Raw genomic sequence first — 17,005 nt, forward strand, 5'->3', positions numbered from 1 at the left:
TGTCAAACAAACTGATCATGTATGTCTCCTATGTGAAAAAAAAACAAAAAAACAGAAAGACTAGATATTACATAAACCAAAAACTTAGCTCAATAAACAGTCATTGTTTTTCATTGTATTTCTTAGAAAATGAGCCCTTATGACTACCTTCTTGTTTTGTACATTGGGCAAACAATTGTCCCTCCTCTTACAGTAATTTCTGAACCAATTTACCAATTTCAGTCAAATGCAACTCATATATTAGGACCTCAAAGGTTAAATTCATCCAAATTTTATGAAAAGAGACAGACAGATAATGCAAATACAAACAATCTACAAAATTTAATATCACCACTAAAGGGAAAATTGCACTCTGAGCTGAAATGCTTTTATAACACCACAAAATCTATTTCACATAGAAATGGAGTATAAATGAATTTTACTTGACAAAAATTAAAGTTAATTTTGAAAGCCATTTTATATATTATTTTGCATATTGCCATCAATACAAGATCTGTGATGGTTTGCACCAAATTCAAATTTTCATCCAGCATAATTTCTATAGTGAACATTATAATTATGTTGCATTTTTGCAAGGAGGCACATTTTCATCTCCTAGACAAACCAGTAATATTCATTTTCCTAATTACAAATACCAGGATATGAAGCAGAGAATTAAGACATGATGTAGGTAACAGGAGCTCTGCGTTCATTTCCTTTGATGAATAAATAATTGGTTATTTGATTAATAAATAATAATATTTTGTTACCATTTTTCTCAAACACTTCCTAAAGAAAAAGACTTCCTGACATTGTTTTATTGGTTAATATCTAACAACATTGTTTTGGGTTCAGGAAATATTTTTGCCTAAATTTCTCAGCTAAAGAAACTGGGGCATATGAAGTTTTAGAAATATATTTTACCTCCCTGGAAAGTCAGAGATTCTGCACTACAAGTTCCTATGCTTTTTCAGACACTGTGAACAAAAGAGGGAACAAAAGGAGAGATGCTCAAAATGTAAAGGTGTGGCATTTTTTTTAATGTATTTGCCCAGCCAGAGACTAAGCAATTGCTCCATTGTGTGATTGTAATTGAACCATGGCAGCACTTCTACTGATACAAATTTTTCCTGCAAATAATATTAACGTGCTTTATGCATTTTTGGCCTGGGTATCCTTTTCAATGGAGGCTTAGGAGGGAAGGTACAGAGGAACAGTTCAGCTCAGATTATTCCCTCTGAGGTCTTACAAGCAGCAGTGAGTAAGGAAAAGTAGTAAAATTCCATCAATGGAGGTGTCAGCTCAATGTATTCACCCCCAGGACAGAGGAACTGTTCATGTTCCTCTAATGGGGCAAACAAAAACAGTTTTCAGAATTTCTGTCTTAAGCCAAATGTCAAATCTCAGGTACTTTGTGACACACGTGTCCAAATCAAACATTTGGAATTTCCTTGTCACAAACTTCTGTCTTCTGTAAGAGGAGATAGTCTGTATCTCACTGTGCTGCTAATTGAAATAGAGAAAAATAAACAAAAATCTCATGTTCTGAAATATTTAGCCAGGTCTGATAATGAGCAGCACAAAAAGCTTAGCTTTCAAATAACCCAGCATCTATATTAATGTTGTTACTCATCTTCCAAATGTACTGGCTTATCATAAGCAAAATAAAACAAAAAATCCCCCACAAGCATTTTTATTAGACACAAATTCTCCTTGGGTTGATACTTGTAAATTGTTTCATTAGTGAAATTATTTTGATAACACATCTTTTTGCAAGAAATGTTATTTTGGGAATTTTGGGAAAAGGCCTCTAATTAAAGACAAACATAGTTGCTCCTATTCGTAGAGGAAACCATTCTGAGCATCTTCTATTAAACTAGTACCACCAAAAAAGCAAACTTTTCATGTTCTACTGCTACAAGACACTTATAGTACTTCTCAGATTATGATACCTCATGTTCAAAAGATTTTTCATAAACAGGGGTCTGAAAATGTCTTTCTCAAAAAGCTAATTTTAGCATGCTACAAACAGTTTTATCAAAATAATTGAAAAGGTTTTCTAAATATATTGTTTGCATTCTTCAATCTTGCTGTGACCCCCAGCAACTTTGTCCTACAATCCAGTTGCTGAATAAACTAGAAATTTTCCTACAGACTTAAATACAATGAAACCAACTTTTGTAGCAAAATCAGTTTATTTTTAAGAATTAAATTTGCTGTAAAAATTGGCATAAAAGGTAATAGTGCATCCTGCTATCAGGGAAAGAATACTAATAAACTGTACAAGTACTAATAGGTTTCTAATATTATATGTGCAGTTGAAGCTGCTGCAATACCCTGCCTAATTTTAAGCAAATTGTTTCATATGTTGACTGAAGTCAATCTCACAGCAGAATCATGGAGTTTGCGAAGGCTAATTTACTGTGCTTTACTTTTGCTGCATACAGGGTAGGCATACTTTTACTTTTCTGAAGTTTAGTGTGCAAGATTAAAAAGAATATTGTATGTATGAATGCATATATGCTACTATCTATGAATGCTGGAAAACAATGCCCATAATAAGAATTCTGCATGACAAATCTTGCATAAAAGGTGCCTTTCCATAAAGGTAAATGTTCTGCTGAAGGATTTTTTTGGTTTATGTTGAAATTTTATGAGCTGTAACATGAAAATTTAGTGTATGAGGAAAAGCAAGAAATCTACAAAACCAGAAATGTATGTACGTGAGGTATATTGTTTTTGCTCCTTACATTCTGTGCAATGTAAAAGTCAGTTTAGAATGGTGATGCCACACAATAATATTCATTAAAGGGTAAATATATTTACCGGGCTTATGTCCTAACTTGATATATTTTAGAGATATCTGAACACTGGATTGTTTGGATAGTACATGTTAGACTTGGATTTTTGAGTCACTGTGGACAATAAGTAGCTGGGAGCAGTGTAACTTTGTGTGTAATGTACAGGTAAACTTGCTAATTTTGTCATTAACTGGGCTAAGAAAAGCTGCCTTGTATTTTTAGTTATTTCATAGTAGATATTCAAAAGGAGCTGCCCATACAAGACTCAATGGCGATATTAATTAATTTCTTATTACCATAGAATTTAATTAATATTATAGAGGAGCTATAGATGGTAACTCCAGAGAATATATTTTTAGGGTTTGGGGTTTTTTTTAAGAACTTGACTAATATACAGTGAAAACTATGTTGGAAATAGACCAGAATTTAAGGAGTTGAATGGACAGGAAGAACATGTACCATGCTGCTGTGTTATTTGAATACCTTGGTAATCAGAGAAAAAAACAGGAGAATACAGTGCATCATTCCCAATGATGCCAACTGTCCACTTGGAGGACTGAAAAATATTGCAGCTGGGACTAAAAAGCTGGACCTACAAAAATCCATAATTTTTTTTATTTTCCAGAAAAACTGGCTCAAGCAAATGAAATTATGCTGTTATTTTGATGTAAATATATGCTTTCCTAGTAGTTGCTGGTGTTTTGTAATACTACTTAAATAGAACAAATACATTTTATAACTGCTGAAAGGGCTAATGCAGCCATCAGCCCCTTTCTTTTGCTTTCAAATGTGCCTACCAGAATTTTAGAGATCTGAGACACAGCCAGACATGGTTTTTGGAGCCAGAAACCATGGCATGAACCTTAAACACTAGAAAGTAAAAATATAAAAAAGAAATCATTATCACATAATTATAGAGAAAAAGCTCCCATTGCCACCAGACAAATTATGCCCATGTCTTGCTTTCCTTCTGAGTTTATCAGAGTAGCCAAAATACAAGGGGAAAAATAAATCTAATTAGTATAAGCAGGCCTTGTTCTTAATACTTTGTTTATACTCCCATTTTTCCCGTATTTATTTTTTATTATTATTTATTTTTATATTTAGATTAGAAATTCTGACAGAAGGCATTTTTTCTCTAGGTTTACACAATGTCTGGTAAAGTTTGGGGAAGAGGAGAGGAAAATTTTGATGGGATTTTTTAGAGCAAAAATGTTAATGATGTTGATATGTCTGCTCACAAGAGGAATAAATCTTCCAAATGAGCAATTCCCTTTCTTCCATCTGTTATTCCTAACTGTGCTTACTTCCAAATACAAAAGCAAATCTCATTTATGTTTTACTGTTAACTCTCTACTTGCTACTACTTGAATTAATAATTATATAATACTGCAATATAATTACTCTTTGGTTTCCTTTACTACAGCTAAACAGAGTTCTTCTGGCTCCAAAATTCTCACTTTCTATGTTAACAGCAGAATCTTCTCAGACTGGAATAATTTTCTTTGGAACATTTTACAAATCTTTGAATACCTTTTCTGAGGCCTTTTAAATGCTGATAATTTCCCTGGATGATTGATATCCTCCTCCCTTGCCCCACGTCTGAACAGAATACCTTTCCTTTTAGAACAGTAACTTTCATTTTCCTAGGGAAAATATATTCCGTCAAAACTGAGTTATAAGTTGGAGACACAGTCATGCAAACTTCAGCCCAAAAGAATGCTTTGTATCCCAACACAGGCACAAGCAGGGTCTATGACAATGAGTTCTCTCAAGGTCATTTATGGTCAGAAATTTTATTATGTAATTATAGAGATGTTAATATGAAATTATAGAGATGTTATTATATAATTATGGTGCCCTCTCATCTCTTTTTAGCAACTATCAACTACAGTTAAAGAAATGCTCACTATTTCATATTCATGCATATCCTATTGATTCTTTATTTCTTATTTCATGTTATTTATCAGTTAGCCATAGGAAAAAAAAGAGTATTTAAATTGCAAAATTCCACTGAAGAATTTTTTAAGTCAGAAGGGACACAGCCCAAAGCTTGAACATTTACATGTTTACTTTGGCTTGTAAGCCTTAGTTTGAAATGCTCCCTTTTTCTTTCTGACAGACAAACTTGATATGACACTTACTGTAACATAATTAACTCTGGTGACAATTTTGCAAAGTCACTTTTGGACTATATCCATACATTGTTTAAAAAAAAAAAAAAAACAAAAAAAACAAAAGAAGACCTACAAGCAGGGCAATGGTTATCATATATTATCTTGAACAAATTTAAAGCATAGAAAAATTGTGGGAAAAATTCCACGACCAAGAGAGGAAACTTGTATTAGAGTTTCTGATCTATGTCTGTGTGTAAAGACAGAAGTTATAGAGATGAGAAAATTTCTACACATTTTCTTGCTTATTTTTTACAGTTTTGAATTCTCTAGTTAATAATAATATTGGATTTTCTTTCTCTCTCCTCCCTGCCTGCACTCCCTCCTCCCTTTCATCCCCTTCAACTACATTCAGACTGCCTGATCAAAACAAATTACAGGACAGCCTTATAAATTAGTTACAGTAGACTAATGTCTAATGGTGACATGTCTGTTTTGCCATGGTGATGCTCATCCTCCAGAGGTAATGTCACCTAGGTTGTCAGATAAGCAACAGCATTTTCATAAATAATCCATGTGATGCTAATACAGGATGATTTGTGATGCCTTATAAAAAGTTTGGTTGGGTTTGATTGAGTTTCTCTCAAGATACTGTATACTTAATATTATGACCTGATCTGACTTGGTTGATTCTAATTTCTGAAAAGGCTACTCTAAAATCTTGCTGTGTAACATGAAGACACAATGTTACCCAAGCAAGCTACTTTGGTAATACACAAAAGACTGTAATATTTTGAATGTATCTCTGATTATGTAAAAATTTCACACGTGCATCAAAGTACCTATAGAGCTAAAAAGTCTGTCTGACATCTTTCAAGCATGAATTTATTGGGTAAGGAGAGAAAACAAAGGGAGTTGAATCTCTTCCCCATGATTACCATGGCTTCATACAATTTGCATGCTTCATCTGACATGACACTGACCTGTCATTCAACTGCACAGCCCTCTCACACCCCTCCTGCCCTACCTGATCATGGCTGATCTGGACCAAATTCCACTTTTCAAAAATAGAAAGGTTCATGTTGGCATTAAACAGCAGCTAAAACTACAGAGGGAAAATACTATGCTAATAATATAATGAGGCTACATACCTTATTTGTAGACTACCACCTCCTTTTCAGCTAATAAGGTTAAAAAGACAAACACAGGGTTGAAATATAAATGAGTCTCTAACTGGTTTATAAATATGAGCCAGATGCTCATTATCATACTGGAAAAATCTCAGCATGTGCCCTTATTGTTATATTGAGATAGAGACTACCTTCACATGTCTCAACACAACCAGTTTTAATTTTACTGGCTGATTGGCTACTTCTGATTAAGGACATCTTGGGCTCTTCATAAGTACTGTGGTTATTTCTCCACATTTTTTAACAGGATATGTTTTGCCAATGTCTCGACATAATTCCCAGGAAATTACAATGGCTTCACTGTTGTCACACAGATTTTCCCAGTCTTGTGAAATAATGCCGTTCTTAATTTAAAAAGAGTTTTAACTATCTTCAGCACTTTTCAAGATATGATGGATGTATTATATGGTTGAATATTTAGCACTGATGCAAAAAACTTAATTAGATCCTTATAAGCCACATCATGCTTTCTTGAGAGACATATTGTATTGGTGTATGGACATGAGAAGGTTGAGACAGCAACTGAGAGAAAAAAAATGTTGAGGAAGAGAGAGGACAGAGAACAAAGTGCTCAGCTTAGGAGGAAGAATTTAGTACACATTGTCTTCACAAAAAAAAAAATTAAAACTAGGAATGCCTTCTGAAATTTCTTATATTCTCTTTGTTTTCTACAATGTGGCTTATGATACAAACCCTCTAATACTCATCTATAGAAATCAAAGAGATTATTGAAAAAATGTGAGAGCTCCAGCAAATACTACATCCCCCTCACACTCTGATCAAAGCAACAATATAATGCCAGAATAAGACAACAATTCAATAATGAGACTGAGTCATGACATCCAATGATTCAAGGTTCAGCTCAATTCTAGTAAGAACAGAAAGGGAGTTTCAATATTGCTGCAAAATGATGTCTTGGACATTCTGAGTTGGTGGCATACCCATGTCATGGTGTTTCAGTTGTGTAATTGCAATTATCCCCCTAAAACCCTTATTCTCCACAGCAATCTTTATTCCCCTTATTCTCACAGTTGCAGCATCCGACTGCATACCTGGAGAAATGGAAAGTCTCTTCAGTAAAGTGTTGATGACATTTATTCTCTGGAAAAGTCAATGCTTTCTAGAGTTCACAGTTTTTCTCCCATATGTTCGCCTCAAAATCTTTCTGGCAACAAATGAAACCATCTTGGTAAATAAAAAGGACCCCTGTTTTCAAAATCAAACTCTATCATGCCTTCCCTCTGACATTACTGAAGTTCTACAAGCACATATCATAACTTAACTCTGGAGCTGATTCCTGCAAATCTCTGTTCTCCCCCAAAACTGAAGTGTCACTTCACTGGAAAAGATCCACTTAAAAATCAAGATTACTGGACTACTTTAATTCTGGTGATTTAACCTGAAGGATGAATGTGGATCTGTGAAGCAGCCTCCAGTCATCAGTGTATATCTCAGAATTTTAGTCAGGACTTTAGTTTACAGACATAGTGAGAGAGGAATACAAGTTGCTCAAGCTGGATTCCTACATGACAAGCATCTTCTCTTTCACAGCAGTGCAGAGGGGTTTCTCTAAAGCAACTTTCCTGGGCTTAAGCAACATCTTATACTGGCTTATTCATATAAATCCATTTACTCTTCTCAAAGGACACTGACACATCAGAAAAACAGCTGCTGAAGTTTTTACTCAGTTTTCTCTGGACAACTGCTCACACAGGGTCTGGGTCTTTTACTTATTGGGCTGATTTACAGCTGTAGACCCCTGCTCCTTTTAGGGATTTTGAGACACCTTTAGAAGGGTCTGTAATCGATTTTTCATTAACTGGGCTTTCACAATAATGACTTTTCTCTTGACCCTATAATTTGGTACAGCCTGTAAACAGCTTTTCCAAACATAATGTCCATCTGGATATTTGTGGTTTAAGACATTTCAGCAAGCACACTGCCATAGTCCTTTATTCGTAAGAGTTTTATTAATATGAGTTTATTCATAAGAGTTTTTTTAATATGAAGACTTTATGAAACCAAAATTCTAGCTTTAATTGCTTGAAGAGAAACCTTATGCACTAATTAAAGGCATCTTTAACACCAGATGTGCCCTTCCTGTTCCAACAGGGATATTTAACTATAATAAAGGAAAGCAATAGTCCCATAAATGTCCCATCCTATGATGCTTCCAGGTGTCTACCTTTCGGACAGCAAACATACCAATATCAAGGAAGCTAAAAAGATCACTTCCCATATATGGTGTCAGTGTCCTGAGGCCTTCCCCCACCCTGACTTTTGCTCAAGTTTTTCCTGGCTGTTATATACTGCTTTAAACAAGGGGCTCAAAGATGAAAGCAAGCAATCACTATGTCTAAAAAATAAAAAAGGAATATCAATAGCTGTATCTGAGCGACAGAAGCAACCAAGCTCCACAAAGCAGCCATTAAGCCAAATGTTAGATGCTGCTTCCTAGTCAGTGGTCATTGACAATAAATTTTCTCTGTTCTCCAAATTCTAAATTTTTTAAACAAAAATCAGGTGTTAATCATGTTCTCCCACCTTCCATTAGCACCTGTTAATGAGATGCATATTCACATGCCCCAGTATTAGATTTACCTTGCCAATTTCATCAGGGCTCTGTTTTTCCATTACATAAATTGAATATGTACCAGATGAGCACTAAGGCAGTACTAATTTTTTTTTAAATTAGATTCTAAAAAGACTGTTGTGCCAATTAATAAAGTACACTAGAAAGAATCAAAGTTGTATCTTTCTGCATGCCACTCATATGACATATATGCAGACTATTGCAGATCTTTTCTTCCATACTTGGATATACTTTGGATGGGATTCTGTTTTCTAAGAGTTTTGGGTTTTTTTCAGACTTTCTCGGACTGAATTGAATAGAAAGGCCCAAGGCACTCAAATTATCCAAGTAGTTCATGTCTTTGGAGAAAACACAGTATGGAATTAAGGTACAGTTTACTCAGGAAGAGGATACTGGTTCTATTTCACAGGACAGTCTACTTCAGAAAATTTTATTTTGGGTGCCAAGGTTTGTTTTGTGTGCACTATGGCAGCTGATCTGCCAGAAAGAGCGGAAAGTAGAGACGATCTAGCAAAACAAATTTTTTGTTTCAAAACTCTTTGGCTTTGGGAGGGGTATGAAGAGTGTCAAGATGAGTCCTTTAGCAGACCAATGCTTCAGAAGAAATAGCTAACATTTCTGAGCATCCCCATTCAGATTCCACTATCAGAGGCCATTCATTCCTGAATTTTGTTTATGTTTTAGATGTGCAGACAGCTGGCAGAATGCTTTCTGACTTCAAAAGTGCAACCTCTGTATACTAGAAAGCCCAGATTTTCATTACTTTTTCTGAGAGGCCTTAGAAATTGTTACATTATTTCTTTCATCCTTTCCTTGCATTTCTGTTTCAAAGTCTGTAAGATTATTTCAGTGAGACAATTTCAGTGATCAAACGCCTCTAATATGAATGAGGAATCTCCAGAATTATGTTAAGTGTGAAGGTAAATAAGATCCTATATTATACTACAAAACAAAATGTTGACGATAAAAGCCAATATTAAAAAAAAATCCCAATATTTGTTAAACCTTATGTTTTCCTAAATATAAACATGCTTTCATATTAATATGCAGGAAAAAATATTTTTTTATAATTTTTTAAGCTATCAGACTATATTACATCTTTTTGAAAGAAATCAGAATTGAAGATACATCCTATACTTATTTACTTTCTGAGAGTAATAAAGCTCACACAGATTTGAAAATAGTTTTATAAAGATAAGGAAAATAAATAGTAGCTTTTTTAAACAGACTTTTTAGCAAATCAAATTGCATACCTTGTATATGGAATATGACTGGATAAAATTGCTCCAAGCTTCAGTATTATTGCCATTTGAAAAAGCAAACAATAGAAACCTATTTTCAGTCAGCTGTGAGCCTGCAGTTGTTTCAATGATGTAACCATACCTTCGATATTCATGAGTGAAGGCAAGTACAGAAAATTCCTAATCCTTCAGTAAAAAATACAATATCACAGCCTCCCTCCCCGTTTCTGTTCATCCTTGCACAAAAACAGACAGCTACTCCACAACTAAAAGAAGTACAGTCAATTGTCTTGTTATGCTCCTTTTGCATTACAGATGCATTAGAGCTCTGCTTAGGTTTCATAATTGAGTTATAGCAATCATCCACATATTAGATTCTAGGCTGAGCTTTGGCAAGACTAAATAATAGATTGAAAAATGCAATTATTGCTTACCTACAGAATTCCTTTGCTTGGGAGGTAAAGCATATCTATCAGAAAAGTTGTTGTTTTTTTTCCTCAGGCCTATTCAATAAATAAACGTTACACCAGGATTCTTACACAGAGTATCTTTGAAATGGGTTTTGTATTGATTTTTATAACTACCCTGTTAGATGACGTTATCCCTTAGTGTGTCATGTTTAGATGGGTCCGCCCGGAGCAGGTCACTGAGGTGATAACTGTCATTTGGAGGGACAGAAAAGCAATCACAGCTTTTTCATTACTTACTGTTTTCCCCTGCAAGTGTAGGATCATTTGACATATTATGGTTTCTGTGATTTAAGCTGCATTCTGAAATTAAGTGCTAGAATATCAAGCTGTGGGTTTAGAAAAATAAACTTCATGTCAAAGGAACCACATGCCCCGTAGGTCATAACAAAGATCCGGGAGAAGTGACAGTCCTCAGCATTTAAGAAAAAACCAAAACAAGCCCCAAACACATGCCCTCCAAAAAATCACTCAGAAAATAAATATGTTTTTATAAGAGGCAAAAGGAACTAAAATTTTTAATTTCAGACTGCACTTCCCATATTAATGAACAATTGAAAAGCAATTTACAACCCTCTTCATTTTCCACGCTGAAACAAAAACATTGTAACAGCATCACCAATTTTTTAATGTATTTAGTATGCTCAGGAAAAAAAAAATCACAAAAAAATGGTTTTCACCAGCCTTCAAAACACAGCCACACTTCACTCAAAAGTGACCAAATTTCTAAATCAAGTTTTATATCCATCCAAGCTCATTCTAAACCAAATCTATATGAAAGCATAGCTGCCAACAGAAAGTATAGAATGTCAGAGGTACTAAAATATATTTATATAGAACAAGGAAATTTTTTATATTTTAACTGAGATTTTGAAATTTTTAAAAATTGATCAAATATCAAGTCAAAAAACAGGTTATTTAACTAATAGACTAGTCTTCTGTCTCAGATTGTTGTATGTAAACTGGGATTTGGGGTATTTTAAAAACAAGGCAAAATATCAAAGTGGCCCTTCCCCTGTTAATCTTGAACATTTACTGTGTAAGAACTGTCCATGTACTTAAGGGATCAGCCCTGTCTGGTCAACTGTCACTTTGGGGGCTTTTTTCATTTGTTCAGGATCTTCATTTTTTATCAAAATCATATTTCATTCACAAGTCAGTTCATGCTTCTCTTACATGAAACTTATTTTACACATCTCTCTAAGTCTCTGGAAGCTCCTACAGTACTATAAAATATCAGTATAGCACTGTTCATCTATTATATGGTCATTTGATAGAATAAAAGTGCGGTCTGGCAAAAGGTGTTTCAATATTCTGGAGAAGCACAAAGATGATCACTGCTCCTATGAAGACAGGCTGAGAGAGTTGGTGTAGTTCAGCCTGAAGAGGAGAAGGCTATGGGAGACCTCACTGCAGCTGCCAATACTGGAACTAGAACTTCAGATGTGGTGGGTGGCTTCCCTGCCCATGATGGGCAATGTAGAACCAGACAATCTTTGGTTCCTTCCAATCCAATGATACCTTGAAAATATCCTAAATAAGTGCCAGTTTACCAAACTTGCTCTCTCTTGTCTTTGTCTCTCTTTAAATCCTGTGGATATGCAAGGTGTTGTCATGCATAGGAACAGTTTCAAGGCTATTATCATAGACAGGTGGTTCAGGTACACTCTAAAGGGTAGAATATCTCAGTCCCAATAGCTTGAGGTTGAGGAGTCCAGGCCACCACACACTGTGCAGAGATTTAAGCCATGAGGTTTTGTGTTTTACTATATTTTCAAGGAGAAAATCCAATCTATTTCTCCATAAGCAAGCTTAATATTCTTTTCTATTACTCCAGACTTCATAGGTTTCCCAGAATCTGGAAAAAAACAGGCACATGCACAAGCATGTCTGTCTATGCTAGTTCTCAGCAGTTCCTTCCTTAGAAGTCAATTTGGATTTCATGCTGAAATGCTTAATCCAAAATTAGTAAAATAATCCACCATTCCCTTACCCCTCCACTTTCAACAAAGTAAAGTAAGTAACTAACAAAATAGCTTTCTTGGGGTTTTTGTCTGGTTGGTTTTTTTGTGTTTGTTTTTTTTTTTTTTTTAATAGGCAACCATTACATTAATATTGACTGAAGTGATTATGGACATTGTCTTTTCAATCCATAAATCTATATATATTTATATATAAAGTCTTGTTTTTTCAAACCATAAATCTATATATTTATATATAAAGTATTGTTAAACTTCATTGACCTTAAAATGTTCCACAGTAGACTTGTAGTGTTGCAACTAAAATTAAAGCCTTTAACAGATGCTGGTTTACATTGCACATATGATTCTTTTAAGTAATACTAGTTTTAGGTTGCTATCTCAGATCCTCAAGAAAAAAATTGACCATAAATGAGATAAATTATTTTTAGAATGTGCTCAGAAATTCTCTACTTACTTGGCCATAAAAATAAAAGGTGATCAAATTACATACTTCTCTTTTTTTCAGATATTTGTACAATGGTTGTATATCAGCACTATTTAAATAAACTGCAATATACAAAATCAAAAACATAGATGTTGTGTGAATTGAATTATAACCACTTGGCATATATCAAAACCAAACACACAAAAAAAGAAACTGGTGTGATTATTTCCAGTGAATAAGTCTGGTCAGTGTATTCAGTAATTCTATCACTCATAAGAAAAAGCTGATCTGATTTATCAATGACACAGGGTTGGTTGACTAAAAATAATGGTGAGAATAGGCTGTTTATTCAGAGGCATCCAGATCACATGGCATCATGGGTGTATTCAAATAACATGCATTTTAATATACATTTAATACATTCAGTATTCAGCCAGAGGCATATTTTGAGAGAATTCAAAACCTGGTTTCTGATGGAGTGCTAGTCACCATCTTATTAATTATAAAATATTACTTTTTCTTATTCGGAAGACAGTCTTAAATTTTACTATTTAGGAGTTAAAAGAACCTTTGTATTTTTCTTTTTTTCATATTTGCAGGAAATTATATCATTGGAAGACATTCAAAAGCAGTAGTTTTCATTTGGTGTTTTTTCACTGGTTTTCATATGCAAAGTCTTCTGGTTTCTGGATGTCATAAAATTCAAATTGCAGGCACACATTTTTCCCTTGGAAAGAAATTAAATCATCATAACATTGATCACTACAGTCATTCCCTGAAATTATAGAGGAGTTTAAGAATCTAAGCTTTTTCAAATTATTCAAATGAGTCTCCCTAGAAATGTCCACTGTTAATTATGAGGAATTAATAAAAGTTGTACAGTGTTCTTTTCAAACATTAATATGCTTCCTCCAAAAGGGAGCAAAGAGACTATTGTGAAGCAAAGTTTATTGTCCCTACAGAAAAATATAACTGTGGGTTAACTGTCAAGGAAATATGACAATACTATCCTTTTTTCACTGACATTATATTTTGAAAACACAGAATATTAAATCAGGATACTATCAGTTATTCTTCCTTCCTTAAATTCAAGCCACAAAAGATAGTGAAAATTGAGTGAAATTGACATTTTTAAACTTCTCAAATCTCTTTCATGATAAAAAATTAACTGGGTTTTTTTTATTATTATTTTACTGAGAATATTTTCTTTTCTCCCTTACTGGGTCACAGACTTGCCAAATGACTTTACATTGTATCATCTTAAATATGCATTATTGCATATCATGTCAACCTTCAGAGATATAATCCCAAAAATGTATTCAGGTTGTTTAAAATCCAGGCATATAATTCTGATAGAGAAACACTACAAGAATCTATTGTAAAAAAAGATCCATTCAACCACAATATATTTATAACTTGTCACAGACTATTAATATGCATCATCACAACAAAGACTCTCTTTGTTCCAAACCTAAAGTGGAAGAACTGAGTGAAGCTGGGAGGATTCTTGATCCACCGGCTCCTGTTGTTCATTCTTAAGCCAGCATGGCTTCTTTTTCATGGATATACTTATTTACTTTGTCTTCTTTCAGGAATGTAAAAGGAGTTTAAAGTAGCTTTAGCTGGGCTGCAAGATTGGGTTAATAAGATTAAAGCAAATCTTTTCAATTCTTCAGTCATCTTGCCTTGGGTTTGACTATGTGGTCTGAGGAAGCCTTTCAGCTTCAATTGAAACAACTTTCACATTTCTCAAGATGCAAACTTTCTTAATTAAACCAAATCTTCATGGATAGAAGCCAGCTTCTAGAGAGCCATTTTATATTTGCCATAAAATTGTTGCAGCTCCTTGGCAGATCTGTTCTATCTCTGTGACACAACTGCCCAGATGGCCCCAGTAAGTCCAGCTGTTTTCAAGTTGGAGGCTGGATAGTGAGGAAGCATCAGCACAATGCACTAACATGTGATTTCTAGTTGTTCCATATGTTGAGATGGAACTACATTTCTGGGAGCTTGGGTCACTAAGGTTAGGTCACTGACTTCTTCCTCACATCCACAGGTGTCTGGTTTATGGCCTAATTTACCCTGGTGTTAAGTGTGTCACAGTATTTTCCCATTCCCTGTCACCAAACACTCTAATCTTTTTACCAAAATTAATCTAAACTAACATTTTTGATGAAAAGTCAAATATTTCACCAAAATTAAGTAGCTTTACATCCTGTCTACCTAATATTGTCCAGCAGAAAATCATACCAAAAATCTGAGAAAAAAAAAAAGTCTATTCTGGAGTCATCATTATTTTTCTTAAAATTTTATCTCACTACAGTACAGTGACATAACATTTCTGTGAGATCTTCTGCTAAAACAGCATTTATTTTACTTTTTCTAACCTAGACAAGAATTTCCACAGATGAATTTGGTTGAATCCAGTATCTTTTGTGAGAGTGTTACATTTTAAAAAAAGAAAAAAAAAATGTATTTCCTAGAAGTAAACAAGATTCAGTGCACTTGATAGAATAGGATGAAATAAAATTGCTGGAAACTCAAGAGCAATGATTCCAAACATCAATTTACATCTCTATATTTAGCTTATGTTGGTTTTGTCAGTGTTTGTGATCTATAATACCAATTTCTAAAAACTGTCTGCCAGCACAGGATATCAAATTTTTTAAATGGCTCCAGTGGAGAGATTTGTCTGGGGAGCTCCAGATCATCATATATGGCACTAAACTTGAGCAAACCTCTAGAAACAGATAATAATGTATAGAAACAATAGGTCTGAGGAAACATGTGAATCAATGGGGAAGAAATAACCCAGTATTCATTGAGAAGCAATGTGCTTACAGTTTATTAATGATCTCTGTAGGACTGAAGGTGAGTGTGGTCTGGTTGAAATACTATATTTTGATTTTTACAAAGTTGTCTGCAACATCTCTTGTGGTAAAGAAATTTTCTAAAAGAAAACTAAATTTTCTAAAAGAATTCAAAATTTTAAGGTGCGCCACAAATACCTATTTTTATATTATGGAACAAAAAGAAGGATAAATTGTGATTCTAGAGAGATAGGTCAATAATGCAGACTGGTAGGAATCTGCATTAGCATCTGCAGTGTCTAAAGTAAGCTGTCATTACTGAGTTGTTCAAAGTTCTCAAGTTGGAATGTCTAGGTATGTGAAAATGCCTAGGACAAACGTTAAACATTATTTAGGAGAAAATAAAATGTTATTTCAGATGACATTCTGGTCCCACAGAAAGTAAAACAGCACTGGGAGAGGGAGTGAGGAGGATCTGTGGCACATTTTCTCAACAAAGTACAGTTAAAGAGATAATAACTACCATATGGAAGAAAGATAAGAGTCTATAAATAGATTTATGAGAAAGTGGTATAAAATCAGAAGCTACCTGGGTGAATCAAAATGCTGCATTTAAAGGAGTGATACTATTCCACTTAATGAGTACAAGAAGCAGAAGTACAAGAAGCAAAAATTCCTGGATATGTTCACAGAGAAATATCAAAAAAGGCACTGTCCTTGACTCACCATGTCCACATGCTGCTCAAAACTAGGAGGGTGCACAGAGGGAATTATCACTGCTTCCCTAGGCATCTGCTGCTAGTCACAAATAAAGAAAGGAAACTAGGATAAGATGGACTCTTTCATCTGATCCATCATGGCAGCACTAATGTTTTTATTCAGGAGTCCCTGGCATTAGAGAGGCGAAACAATGTCAATTAGCTGATTAGCACTATCTTGCAACAGGGAAAAGCAGATGCTCTTAAACCAAATTGCTTTATTTGGAATGCATACAGGACTGCAGCAGAAGTTCCCACAGAGATCTTGCAGACTGGCCAGCTGCAGTCCTTCTCAGCACAGCTCCATGTCCATCTCGGAGGGAGTGAGGCAGGAGGGAAGATTATTGCACACCCTTTTGATGCAACCATCCAAGCTCACTGTAGGAGCACCTATTTTAGAAGCAAACCAAGCATACAATCCTGGTATTACTTGTTTCTTTCTTTTAAGTTGCTGACACAACTTTTTGAGATCAAGGCTGTCCGAAAATTTATACATGTGAAACAGACAAATGTCAGTGCCTACCTCTATTATTTTACAGGGTTTGGTTATGTCCTTCATTTATGGTCCTTGCAATTGAGAGAATGCTTTGATCCTACAGAAAGAGACTCTATTAGAATCAGAATTGATACAAATCTCTTTACCAGT

This window comes from Lonchura striata, chromosome 2 (genome assembly GCF_050655825.1).
Source record: "Lonchura striata isolate lonStrDom1 chromosome 2, ASM5065582v1, whole genome shotgun sequence".
NCBI lineage: Eukaryota > Metazoa > Chordata > Aves > Passeriformes > Estrildidae > Lonchura > Lonchura striata.